At 45.0% G+C, this 14,387-nt stretch overlaps 1 protein-coding gene across 2 annotated transcripts in view; it reads right to left on the reverse strand.

The window, feature by feature from the left end:
- The window catches only part of SHC3 (SHC adaptor protein 3), a 145,759-nt gene that overhangs the window by 74,551 nt on the left and 56,821 nt on the right, over window positions 1-14,387 (reverse strand). The gene's annotated exons all lie outside the window — the stretch shown is intronic.

Consider the following 14,387-nt stretch of genomic DNA (forward strand, 5'->3'; position numbering starts at 1 on the left):
CCAGAGGAGCGTGACCCGATGGAAGTGTGAGGGGCAGTGGCTGTGCCGGGAAATGGCAGACTGGGTCAGATTTGCAGAATGATGGCAAAAAGAGGCAGAGGAATTTAGAATTCAGACTCAGGTCCAAGAAGCATCCAGGGATGCACTGAGGGGTGATAAACAGCAGAGGCCTTTTAAATAGAGCTGATATGATAGAAACAGGATTGAATGCACATTAACCTAGTAGCAGTGTGCAAGACACAGAAAGGGCTGAGAAACAGCAGGCAAGGGGACCAGCCCAGACTTCTGTGGTGAAAATGACAATGAAAAGGGGCCCATTTGGAGAAGAAAACTCACAGACCTGCCTGATCATGGAGAGTAGAGCTGAGGGTAGGGCCATAGACAGCTCACTCCCACCGTGGGGACAGCCTCTCTCCCTCCCCAAGGACGCATGAAAGCAGCCGATTATCTCCATCGTGAAGCCATGAGACAGGCAGGCAATGTATGAGAGCCAGCACACAGCAAGGATGGGGCCAGGAGGCTGCCAGGAAGGGTGAGAGGGCATGCAGGGGCCCGGAGCGCTAAGAGGGGCACTTAGAGCAAATGGCTTCTTCCCAGCTTCGTCCACACAAATGAATCGAAACTTCCCAGCACCTACAACCTAAAGCATCATACAGAGTTAAACACAATTTTAGGCATCAAAAATACCTCATCCTTAATTTGTCAAAAGTAATTTCACCAGAACAGGTTGAAACCACTTAAATCTTCCAACAATAGGTATGTTGCAAGCATAAGTAGAGCCATGAATTTTGAAATCTGTGTACCACCTGAAAAATCAGTGAGATACCAAAGCAAGTTCCCTAATTGTCATAATTTTACAGAGTCACCCCTGCCATTTTTATCCCAACATTATCAATGTTTGTGATTTGCCCCAGGCACACATACATAGTAGGTGTCAATAACTACTGACTGATGATTATTAAGCAGATGCAAAAAAAACAGTATCCTATAATTTCTCTTTTTGAAAAAAAGCCCAATAGGAAACTAGAAAAGAGATTCCTTAACCTTGCTGTACAATATCTCACAAAATGAAAGATAAACCCTTAGGATTGCTTAAAATGTAGAACCAAAGAATAAAGCCCTCCCGAGACAATATTGAAGCTAATATTCCTAATGGTTTAAATAACTAAAGTTCGCTCAAGGTCACAGGTGGTGTCACAGACATCTTTGTTTGAGAGATCAGGGACTTGCTTCATTCTTATGAACACTTTCAATGAATTTTCTTTTCCCTTTTAAAATTCTAACCATTGGGTTAGAAAAAGTTCTCTACTCCCAATTCAGCTGCTTCAAGATGCTGATAAGCCAATCAAAAAGAAAGTTACACCTCATAACTGCTGTTTATGGCAGGTGCAATTTTATAAAAAGCCAAGTTCTCAGATAATCGGGATGGGTCCACCCAACTGCACTGTGCTCCAGGCAAGATGGTGCCACTTGCCTTCAGAGCGCCAGCCACGAAGGGGCTGAAAGGGGCTGCCCAAAGCAGCGTGGAATCCACAGACCTTGGAAACCTTGCATATATCTGTCTTTACTGCCAGCTTTTTGGAGAGATGCATCTTCTGAGATCAACTACCACAAGCTTTAAAGAGCCCAACTCTGCTGAAATCTGCTTCCTAATACCAAAGCGGAAATACAGGAGAAGCAAGCAAACCTGACCCCAAAGTCTCTGACCCTTTGGATACACATACCAAAAACACAAGGGGACCTGACATTTGCCAGGCTCTGTTCTATGTGCTTTCAAGGGATGGCCTCATTTAATCCTCACACATCCTCGCAAAGTAGGAGCATTGATGCTGGTTTTATAGTCGAGGAGATGGAGGCACAGAGTAGTTAAGCAATGTGCCTGAGATCACACAGCCAGCAAGCACCTAAGCCTGCTCAGAGCCCAGGAAGTGAACCCACAGCTTTAAGAACAGGCCACATGGGAGGTCCACAGAGATGGCATGTTTTCTGAACTCCAGTCTCTCTCTGGACCTAGGGAGAGCCCATCTGCTTGTTCCTCAGCAAGGTCACCCACAACCAGGACTCAGAATCTTTAGAGTCCTAAGAATCACAGAACCACGTAAGGCCTTGGAAATCCTCAACGCCAATTTTAACCCACCAGAAGTGGTGTGCAAGACGGGAACCGTGGGAACCAGAAACCAGGTGCCATATGTACAAAATCTACCTTGAGTGGATAAGCAAACCACATTCAGAGGGCTCAAGTGCTGGGAGTGAAAAAGAGCAGGGACACACACACATCAACGAGCCTGAACAAAATTATGTGGCATGAAGGAGATCAGACAAAAAAGAGTATGTGCTGCATGATCTCATGCATATAAAAACTCCAGGAAATGCACACTAATTATAAGTGTCGATGCTGTGTGGGTGTCTGGGAGGCGGCAGGAGGCAGGAAGGGGCCTGTTCCTATCCTCCCTGGGAGAAGCCTAGGTCCAGGATTTCCCATCACATCCCCCGAAGGTCAGGGCAGGCCTCCATCACCAAGTCTCTCTGTGGCTCTAGTCTTGACTGAACCGCCTAAACCTGGACCAAACAAACACCTGGTCTCCGTCCTCTGTGTTCACTTTTCTTTGTAAAATGGCAGCTACATCATTGTGGGTGTCCCTTTGGCCAGGCAGCTCAGACCCCTGGGCCATGCCTGCTCCCGTGCTGTGCTCTCTACCGCACTGCAGACTGAGAAGCCATTTCCCAATGAGATCTTTCCTTTTGGGATCCTGCGGGTGGATGGATGCAGGTCTTGGAGGAGGCAGCTAAAAATAGGCTCAGCCAACAGGAGGATCTCGAATGCAGCCCTGTTAACAGCCCTGTGTCACACACAGGCACGTCCTCTGTCATGATTTTCTGTATATCATGACATTTTGACATCTTCAAGAACTTTTCTAGCTGGGGAGACACCACCCCTCTGGGGTTAGTCAAGTCTTAGAGACAGCAAAGGGCCCAGTCGGATCACCTATGACATGCAGATTAACCAGTGCAGGGCCAGGCCTCCTCTCTTGGCCCCTGCACCCCCAGAGGCAACATTCCTCTGCCTTACTCAGCTCAGGACCAGGTGCCAGGCAACTGCGACCAGCCCTCTAGCTCAGAGCCCGCAGGAGTTGCCCGAAATAGCCATCCTGAGCTGTCCACCCTGCCCTGCCCTGCCTTTCCCATGGAAACCCCAGTAAAGGCTCTGGCCTAAACTTCCTCTCTCCTGTCCTCTGCCTCCTGCCCACCCTGGCGCTTCGCCCTGTGGCTCCCGGTATCAAGGTGCACTGGGGAGCGGGGCGCTCATGCCAGCCTCACAGCAACTCAGGAGGCCGTCTCAGTCAGGCAGCTCCTCCCCTCCGCTCTTAGTGAGCTCCCCCTTTCGGGGCAGCTGCTGAGGGTCGCAGGCGGGGGAGGAGCCCTGGGGAGGCAGGGGAGGGGAGGGGAGGGAGAGCCAGGTGACCCCCCCCCCCACGCTCCACGCCCACCTCTTTCGGCGGTCTACTTCACGGGTCCCCAAATGTCCTCCCCGTCACCATTTTATTAATAATAAGACAACGACAGATTATTATTTAACTCTAGAAGACGAGCAGCATGGAATTCAGGAAGCCAAAGTACAAATTCCTAGAAATAAATGCTCCGTAGACACAATGGGTTGTTTTTCTCAGAAATATGTTTAATATCAGGCAAGAGCTACAAGGCAATCAGTCAAAAGGACGATCGCCGGGCCCCGTGGCAAAGGACCCAGAGGCCGCCGACGAGGTGGGGAAGTGCAGGGCAGGGGGCAGGGGAGGAGCCGCAGGAGGGACATGAGCGGGACGGCTGGCCGAGGGTTGGAGAATTCGGAGCGCGGGAGTCAGCACCCGCCCCACCCGCCCCGTGGGCCGCAGAGGTGGCGAGGGGTGCTCCAGGGGCGTGGGGCCCCCCTCCACGGATCCTCAGAAAGTGCCTTTCAGTGAGAGAGTACATCTGCAAGGCAAGAGAAAACATGCTGGTTTTATTCGTCCTCAGGTATAAATGGTGTTAATCCCACCCCTTCCTGGGGGAGGCACGGCCTCATGGTGGTTTTTATCTAGACAAGCTCTATTTCCCTCCTCTGATCATTCAACAAGCTCCGTTCATCATAGGCTGCTCTATTTGGAGAGAGCTCCCTTCTTAGTCCTCTTGTCTGGCTTTCTGTCCGTATTTGCCTGTTTCTATGTAGATGTGAAAACAAAGTCGCTCTGGTTGAATTTGTGGAGGAGAAAGGACAAGAGGGCACAAGACAGGGGCCTGAGGGAAACATTAGGAATAAACTTTCAAAGAAATATACTTGGGCAGTTGCTGTGTGGAGGTAATTCTCAATTTAAGGGGCAGAGCGAGAGGGGACTGGGGGTCTGGGACCTGGAGGGTGGGTTTTCAGGCTCCCTGCAAATGAGGACTCTAAGCTGTAGGAAGGGGGCTCGCACGTGTGCACACACACACACACACACACACACGCCGTGCTAAGTCAGCACCCCAAGAGTGAGGGAGCTAGCCTCTGCTGTGTGCCTTCACGCCCCTCATCTCCCTGAGCTGCCACCCCTGAGATGTAGGCACCATCCTTCCCCTTTGGGAAAAATAAACTAAGATAAAAGGAATTAAGCTCAGAGAAGGTACTTAATTCTTCCCAGAATCACATCGTATTAGAAGAGGCAAAATCTGAATTAGATCCTCAAGGCTCCACAGCCGGGCCTTTCCCAGCCCTGAGTCCCCTTAGAGGCTGTGGTGGGGAGGCCCTGGCCACCTTAACTCATCAGATGCACCCAGTGACCCAGGGGCCATCCTGCCATCAGCCCCCGTGAGCGAAGAAGCTGGCTCCCCACGGTCACACAGGAAGCAGGGGCGAGCCCTGACGGGCCGGGACATCCGGCCGTGGGTTGTGACCTTGCCCCGTTGTCACAGTGCACAGCCACCAGGGGCAGCACCGCTGGGTGTGCAGCGCCGCTCGGTGACACTGGGCACGGCTCCAGAGCCCCGAGACCCCGTCTCTCTGGAGGATGCTCAGCCCTCCCGAGCTGCCTTCCAAAGCCATCCAAGCACATCGTCGGGTCCACGCGGAATCCCACGAGCACACATGACGGATGGGCGCCCAGCATTGGCGAGCCGGGTCAGGAGAGGGCCTTCAGATGCAGCATCTCACTTAGACGACAAGACACGGGGGGCAGACATCCATGCCCTGTCCATTTCCCTCTGCTGGGGAGGCCAGCAGGCCAGCCGAGACCACGAGGCCAGCACTGGCACTGTGGGGGGGGGGGGCCCTGGGTCAGCCCCTCCCTCATGGGGCTTGAGCGTGTGCAGAGCGGCCAGACCCTGTGGGCAGCGGGGACGGACAAGAAGAGCCGTCCGCACAGGGTGGGCTCAGAACTGACATGAGAAGGGAAACCAAATGCACGACGTGAGGAGGAGGAAGGACCACGTCCAGCCCCACACTATGTGACATGGCCTCAGAGAAAGGAAAGACCACGGGCCTCCAAGTGCAGGGTCAGAGCAGGGAAATCCTTGGTCCTCTGGGCACAGGCTGACCCCCCCGGGGGTTTTGGCAGGCTCTCTGTTGAGAAGAGTGCCAAGCCCAGTGCAGGAAAGGGGAGGGCAAGCAAAGACACAGAAATGAAGAGAAGGGAGGTTGGGCCCGGAAGGCAGCTACAGAGCACAGAGGATACCCAGGAGCAGGACCTTGAACGGGAACCAAGGATACAGGCAAGTAAGCACAAGGGTGGTGTCATGAACGCTGGGAGAAATTGTGTTGTTGAAGAGACATAAGGAAAAAAACTACTGGGAAGTACTATGAAGGTTTGGTAATGTAGAGACAAACAAGAAAGACTCTTTTCCTTTCAACAGCAGTGAGCACATAGAAAGGGGAATGGTGGGGTGAAGGGTGGGGAGCCCCATGCACATCGAGGCCAAAACTGTGCAAGACACAGGATGGAGTGTAACACGTGGGGCACGGCCTGCATGAAGACAAGCTAAAACGTTACCACAGGACACAACAAGATCTGAATAAACGTCCCCAGATATAAAGACATACTAGTATTAAATGTAAATTCTCTCCAAAGCAATAAATTAATTTGATTATAATTGTAATCCTAATGAGATCTTTCTGCACTGAGCAGTATGATGCTAGACTGCATAAGAAAGTTCAAAAATTGTGAAGAAATGTTTTTAAACAAAAAGAAAGCCTAGCAAGGGGCAACACCTCCTACGAGATCAGAAACATGACACCATCACCACAAAGATCAGAACCGTAGGTTATTGGTACACGGAAGAAAAATCCATCAGTGGACTGAAATAGGGCCCAGAAACAGAGCCAAAGAGATAAGGGAATTTAGTAGATGATAAGGTGGAATTTCAACTCAGTGGGAGATTCCAGTTTGGGCACCTGTATCTTATTACAGGTGAAAAAAAGACCCAAATATAAAAAGTAAAATGAAATATTAGAAAATCATTAGTATAATCTCACAGTGAGGGAGATATTGTGTTGCAAAATATTTCCAGCACATATAAAATGTGCAAAAAGCTCCCCAAAATTGATAAGAAAATGAAAAAGAACCCAATAGAAAAATGGGCAAGTGATATAAAAGTGATTCATTAAAAAGGAAATGAAACCAGCCAGCAGATATGTGTGAGAAGATGCCACATTTCTGGAACACAAAAACCTCAAAGGAAAACAACAGCAACACTGTTTTAACCATAAAACTGGTAAATTAACAACATTAAGACCCCGTGCTACAGATTTGTGAAGAAAGGACTGCGTTCATAAATTGCTTGAGATGGTGTGAACTTGAGAGGCGACCCTGTAGCAGCCCCACATCGAAGAATCCTATGGAAATCAGATCCCCAGTGCAAAGGACAGAGACCCGTGTGACCTTGCAGCGCGGCTTTGTCCAGCAAAACAACAAAAATGGGAGGAGTTGACTAAATTGTCATGTAGCCATAATGACTTGCAACTATAAAAAAATGATTTAGACCCAAATCTACTGATCTGTTCCTGAGGAAGGCAAATTGTGGAGAAATGAGTGTGGTACCAATCCGTTTTTAACAAAAAGATGGGGAGTTCCTGTGTGTGTGTTTGTGTGTATGTGTGTGCTATATGTGTGTGGTGTGTGATATGTGGTGCATCTGTGTGTGTGTGTAGTGTGCGAATGCAAAAAAATGTGGTTACCTGTTACCTTACCTCAAGTAGGTGTGATTGGAACAGAGAGAAACTTTATCTTTTCTTTCTGTACTTCTATACTATTTGACATGTTACAATAAGCATCTATTGTTTTAATTAAATTTTTAAAAGAAAAAAAGTTTAATAGAACAAGAAATTAGTCCCTGTGGCCACATGCATCAGTAATTCATTCTTTTTTATCACTGAGTGGTATTTATAGCAGGTACATACCAGAATTTGTTTATTTATTCACTGGTTGATTGATGGTTGGGTTGTTTCCAGCTTGGGTCTATTATGAATTATAATGCTATGAACATTGACCTACTGTGGACATATGTTTTGCTGGGTTGTATGGTAAATTTATATTAACTTATTAAAAAAACTGTCCAACTGTTTTCCAAAGTGTTGTGCCATTTTGCATCCCTACCAGCAATGACACACAACAACATGGGGGCCCTCAAAGCATTGTGCTGAATGAAAGAAGGCAGACGCAGAAGACCTCATTTGGTATGAATCTATTTATGTGAAATTCTAGAAAAGGCAAAATTATAGGCGCAGAAAGTACTATGGTTGCCTGGGGAAGACTTGGGGATGGCTATTGACTACAAAAAGCATAAGGGAATTTGGAAGGGGAGATAAAAATGTTCTGTATCTTCTTTGTGGTGGTAATTAAATGACTATACAATTGCCGACATTAATCAAACTGTACACTTAAAATGGGTGGATTTTATTTATGTAAGTCAGACATCAATGAATCAAGGGGAACATTTATAGTCACAAAAAAAGTTTTTTAATAAAATAAGAAACATAGCCTACACTTTGACCACCACTGCACACTAAGGTACATATCCCAGAGGAATGATGCACACGTTCCCTGGAAGACACGCGCAAGAATATGCATAGCAGCTGTGTGGTATCACACTCCCTGGGTACCACTCATCAGTAGAAAAGAACAGACAACAGCAGGAATTAAGGTCAAAGAGAATATGATGAGGGAAAGGAAAAAGGTGGGCATAAGGACAGCCTATATCCCCCCATTTATGAGAAGTTCAAGAACAGGGTGGGGTTTTACCAGCTTGGGAAGGCACAGAGGGCATTCTGGGGTCTGGGAATGTTCTAAGTCTTGATCTGGGTGTCAGCTATTCAGCGTGTGCATGTGTAAAATTCCAATGAGTTTTACACTGAATATTTGTGCACTCTACTGGAGGTATGTTATACCTCAACAAATTCATTGTTAAACACAAAACAAGAACGAGAAGTCAAAAGGAAAACCAGCCAGCATGATTGGAATGCATTCTGCTCTGTCATTAGGACCCAATGTAGCTTTTGAAGCTAGAGAAAAAGGGGATGAAAATAGTTTTGGAACAGGAATATGATCTTTTTTAAGGAGAAACTGGAGGAGGAAGTGTTGCTGGGCAAATACTTAGGGGTCTAATGTGAAAGTGAGTCTCTGTAGTGAAGAATCCTGGGAAGAGCTGAGGTGGGATGGAAGGAAGGTGGGAACCCAAGAAGCATTTTCAAGAAGAGCACAAGAGCACACACAATTTGAAGACACTGACTCTGAGGCTGGTGACGGGGTGATGTTATTGCCAAGGTAGGAAGATTGTAAAAGTAATAATAATAGCCCCAACTAACATTTCTGGAGTGTTTCCTAAGCATCTGGCCCTATGATTTTGAGCATATTAATATTTTAATATGGTAGGAATCATTATGATTCCCATTTTACAGATGAAAAACCTAAGACCAGAGAGGTTAAGTGGCCTGTCCGAGGTCACACAGCTGGGAGGTGGCTGTGGGGAGTGGATCTAGTTTGTAGCATAAGCCCTGGATGCTGGAAGAAATTGGACGAATTCAGACTGGGGCACCTGGCATTAGAGTCACAACGAACACCCATCACCTATGAGGGGATCAAATGTAAACTCACATGCGAAAGGAATTTGAAATAAAAAAGCAAAACACTATACAAGTATAAATGATCATTCCTGTTGAAGCCACAATGAGATGCCATGTCATACCTATCAGGATGACTATTACTAAAATAAAATTTTAAAGTAAGCCTAAAATAGTAAGTGTTGGCAAGGACGTGGAGAAACTGGAACATTTGTGCATTGCTGGCAGGAACGTAAAATGCTGCTGCTGCTGTGGGAATTGGTTTGAAGGTCCCTCAAAAAATTAAACATAGACTGACCATATGATCCAGCAATTCCACTTCTGGGTATATATCCAAAAAAATTATTTATATATATATATATATATATATATATATATATATATATATATATATATATATATATATATCTCCAAAAAAGGAGAGACTTCGGTATTTGTACACCCATGTTCATAGCAGCACTATTCACAATAGCCAAAAGGTGGTAGCAACCCGTGTCCATTGACCAGATGAATGGATAAACCAAATGTGGAATATACATACAGTGGAATATTATTTGGCCTTTAAAAAGGAGGAAATTGACACATGCCACATGGATGAATTTTAAGGACATTCTGCTAAGTGAAATCAACCAGTTATAGAAAGATAAATACTGTATGATTCCTCCTATATGAGGTCCCTAGAGGAGTCAAATTCACAGAGACATAAAGTAGATTGGAGGTTGCCAGGGGCTGAGGGGAGCAAAGAATGGGAAATGATTATCTAATGGGGACAGAATTCTAGTTTGGGAAGATGAAAAAGTCCTAGAGATGGATGATGGTGATGGCTGAACAACAATGTGAATGTACTTAATGCCACTAAGCTTAGCTGTACAGTTAAAAACGGTTAAATGGTTAAAATGGTAAATTTTATGTTTAGCCAAAATAAAAACAACAACAATCATTGCTGTCAGAGCCAGACACCAAGGGCCGTGTGTACAACCACGAGCACCCTGGCAGCAGCCTGGCATAAAAGTGTAGTGTGTCTCCTACCTACAGGCTGACCCACTGGGTCATAGGTGACTGACTGAGATTCATGGATTTTAATCTTGTCCTTCATTTTGGGTATAATTAAACCTTCAGTATTTCCTGTCAAGTGTATCATCATTTTTTAATACATTTTTATGCCCAGAATGACAGAATTCCTGCCTGAGTCTATAAATAATTGAGCTAAGGCCCTTTCAAACCTAAATGATACCATGCTTCTCGTGGGACATCCTTCAGCACATCCTGTGCTCTGCAGCTATTAAAAGGCTTTGTGGGCGTCTGCCCACATGTCAGAAAGTACTGCCTCAGAGGTAAACAAACCACAGATAAGAAATAATGAATAACATATATTTAGGCACATACATTTCAGAGGATCAGGGTCTACTCTACTACACGCACTAATGTTGAATACGGACGGATGAGAAATTTGTATTCAGATGAAAACAAGAATTTTGTCAAACATACAAAATGTTACCAGCTAATAACTGGGCATGAGATGATTCTCAATTCCCCAAGAACAGGGACATCATTACTTGCTTGTGTCCTGGATTCCAGGAGCCAGGTGGAGACTCTAAGGCAGCCCCCATCCACCCCCAAGTGAGGTCTGTGCTCAGACTTGGCTCCCACCAGATGTGAAGGGCTGAGTTAATTTCCGTTAAGACCCAGTGAATAGACTGGAGGGAGTGACCTGGAGATAATATATGCACATAACATAAAATTAAAGTAATAATATGAACCTGATTACTTAATATTACATTTAAGAAAAAAATGAAGGCACAAAACTTTGCATGAAGTGTGATTGCAAAATTGTGAACGATTAAGGGAAAACTTTCCCTTCCTTTTTTGTGTACTTTGCTTTCTAAAATTTCTCTGGTGGGCGTGTACGTATGACTTTTATGATGAACTCAAATTTAGTTTTAAGGTGTGGAGGTTAGTGTAAAGCAGCAGTTTTAATCCAGGGGACACTGGGCAAAGTCTGAAGACAGTTTGAGCCGTTGCAATGTTGAGGAAGGGGGTATCTAGTAGGTAGAGCTCAGAGGGGCTTCTAAACATCCTGAAATGCACAGAACAGTCCCCACAGCAAAGCATGATCTGGCCCCAAATGTCAATGATGTCGAGGCCGAGAAACCCTGGCGTAGAGCCTATTTTTTGTTTCCCATATGGGACCGCAGGGCCGGGACTCCCACTCCCCAGGCCACCAGCAGTGCCAGGGGTGTGTGTGTGTGTGTGTGTGTGTGTGTGTGTGTTTTCCCAGGAGGAGCCCATGGGTGTGCTCTTTACACAAGAGAAAGATGTCCAAGGAAGGTAGGCTTGGTGTGAAAATCGCTGAAGTGGGTGCCCCCACTCTCCCAGTGCACACTCAGGGAGCGCCCGGTGTGCAGGCTGCAGGGGTGGCCTGACCCCACCTTCACTGTCACCTGCCTGTCCTGCAGGTCTCAACAGGTCTCAACAGGTCAAGGCCGAACAGGAGTGAGGGCAGGCTGGGCCTCTGATGGTCACAGGCAGCAGGGAGCATTTGCTAGTACTTCAGATGCTCCTCGAAGGGTCTGAAAACCAGAACCCCAGGATCTGCCGCCGGCTGCCCTCCCCAGGAAGAGGGGTCCTGGGTTCTGGACAGAGTGGAGGTGGACAAGGGGTCCAGCAGCCACCTATGTGAGGCTGGTGCTGCTAAACTCAGGGCCTGAGGAAGTGAGGATTGTTTTGTTAAAATAGAAGAGAGCATAATAAGGAGTGACCAGGGCCGCACAAGAGTGTGGAAGAAACTGCATGATGCAGCTGGGAGCCAGTCGCCCCAGCCCTGCAAGGGGAGACTTCTGGTACAGGTGCTCCCAGCCCAGGCAACAGGCAGAGTTACAAGTTCCACCAGAGGGGGCGCTGCAGAGACCCTGGGTCCTGAGGCGGATGCCGCAGAGCAAGGATACCAGCCAGGCCAGGTACCAGCAGGCAGGATGAAGAGAAGGAGTTCATTCTTTTAAAAGAACACCAGCCACAAACCATGTCCCCCAGAGCAGGCAGGATCAGACTCACCATTCAACAATGTCTCTCTCTCTGATATTTTAGGTATTAAAGTACATTAAACTAAATTACAGATTAGCTAATTGAATTTACTTTCCAGTGCTTAAAGGCTTTACTTCAAAAGGAGTTATAAGTTGCTAATCTGGAAATTATCCAACAAGTCTTCATTTTTCCAGGTTATAAGTAGAAAATTAAAATATGAAGAGAAAGGACACTATCCCACAATATTATATTCCAACAAAGGAAGCCAGGTCTTCTAAAACAAGTGCCTTCCATTTTGCTCAGCAGATGTAGCTGCACTAATTTTCATAGAAAAGGCCCAGGGGGCCAAAAGGAAGGAGAAATTGAACATCATTTTTTCCACTCAGAGTTTGTCGTATTAATCACATCTTCTGGGCTGCCACTATTAGCAATTTGCTTTTTCTGATGCTTCATTTTTAGTCATTTCCCTAGATTCATGAAACTTTAAGATTTCAAAAAACATTGATTGAGCACCTACTATGTGCTGCCCCAGGGCCTAGGTCTCTTCTAGGGACAGCCTGTCGCCTTTGTGGGCTGTGAGAATGCCTCCCTGAGAGCTCATCAAGGAAACTCAAACCCAACTTTCAAGATAACTTGGCTCAGTCCCCACTGCATTCAGACATTTTAGACTTTATTCTTTTTAAATAATAAACAATAAATACTGAAAGCTTTTAATGATGAGAAATGTTTATGATTCTAAAGGAGGAAAGATGAACATAAACTTTTATATACAGTCTGAAAACTATTATATGAACAATGTATATGAAAAATACCCCATCTTAACTCATCAAAGATGACGTCATCAATATGGAGACAAAGTGACACCGTGTACCTCCTAATGTCATGCACTGAGAAGGACACAACAATTTCTATTGTTTACTGCCAGAAATACATAACCTGAAATGAATCATGGGAAAGCAACAGGAAAATTAAAAGTGACGGAAATTCTACAAAATAACTGACTTGTACTCTTAATAAATGTCAATGTCAAGAAAGACAAAGAAAGGCTGGGGAACTGTTCCAGATTAAAGGACTCCAAAGAGACACAACAACTAAATGCCATGTGCGAGCCTGGATGGAATCCTGGACTGGACAAAAACAGCTATGGAGGACATTACTGGGAGAACTGATGAAATGCAGAGATGGGCTGTAGATTCAATAATAGTGTTCTATCAGTGTTATAGTTCCAGATTTGATCATTGTGCTCTGGATATGTAAGAAAATGTCACTGTCCTTAGGAAAGACACTCTTACATAGTTAAGGGCTAAGAAGCACAATATATCCAACTTACTCTGAAATGGTTCAGAAAAAAAAATAGAGATTCACAGGAATCCTTTGTCCTATTCTTACACCTTTTCTGTTAGTTTAAAATCACATAAATGTTTTAAACTGCATAGAAAACATGAAGGAAATGCTACATTTAATCAAATTGAAGACGCAACTGACTACAAAATGGATCATATTTTATGTCCCAGAAATAAAGAAAAAATGCATATTGTATGTCCCACAACTAAAGAAAAAAACTATGACACAATACTTCATCACTTAAAACTTTTCTTTTATACTTTCAGAGAACTTTTTTAGACTTGTTAATGCATAGATTTATATATATATAATATATATATATATTATATATATATAATATATATATATATTATATATATATAATATATATATATAATATATATATATATATCACTCTTCTGTATATGTAAAAAGAAATAGGTAAGTGAAATAAATAGATGAAAATATTCCTCCAACTTCTTTGCATTGTCGTTTCAACACTTCTGAATCACATTCTGATTCAGTTGTTTGTATCTGTGCATTTCTATGTAAAATCATCCTCTGAGCCATCAAGAATGTAGGTGAGACAGCAGTTTTTAAAAGAACACTCCGTGACTATTTTGGTATTTTCTTCCAAGCCACTGAAGCCTATTATGCAAGAGTTAACCCTTGGCCTTTCCAAAAGGGCTTGGGGGAAGGATTTTGACCAACTCTGAAGACTCATGTTCCCTTAAATGGTTGGTGGACTGACCATTGAGGGTCAAAGTTGTCTACTTGAGCTGACATGAACAACAATCAGATGGTCAGGTGCTCAGCAATAACAGCAGACATACAACTGTAGTCCACTGGGCAGGAAGAGGTTAAGATACGACTGAATATAGATGCATCCAGATTTCAGAGATGTTAAAACGTGAAAAGAGTGCATCTGAAAGTTGGAATGTGGTGCTGGGTTTGTGGGTAGGAGGTTACACTGCTTCTATAC

Source organism: Balaenoptera musculus, chromosome 6 (assembly GCF_009873245.2).
Source record: "Balaenoptera musculus isolate JJ_BM4_2016_0621 chromosome 6, mBalMus1.pri.v3, whole genome shotgun sequence".
NCBI lineage: Eukaryota > Metazoa > Chordata > Mammalia > Artiodactyla > Balaenopteridae > Balaenoptera > Balaenoptera musculus.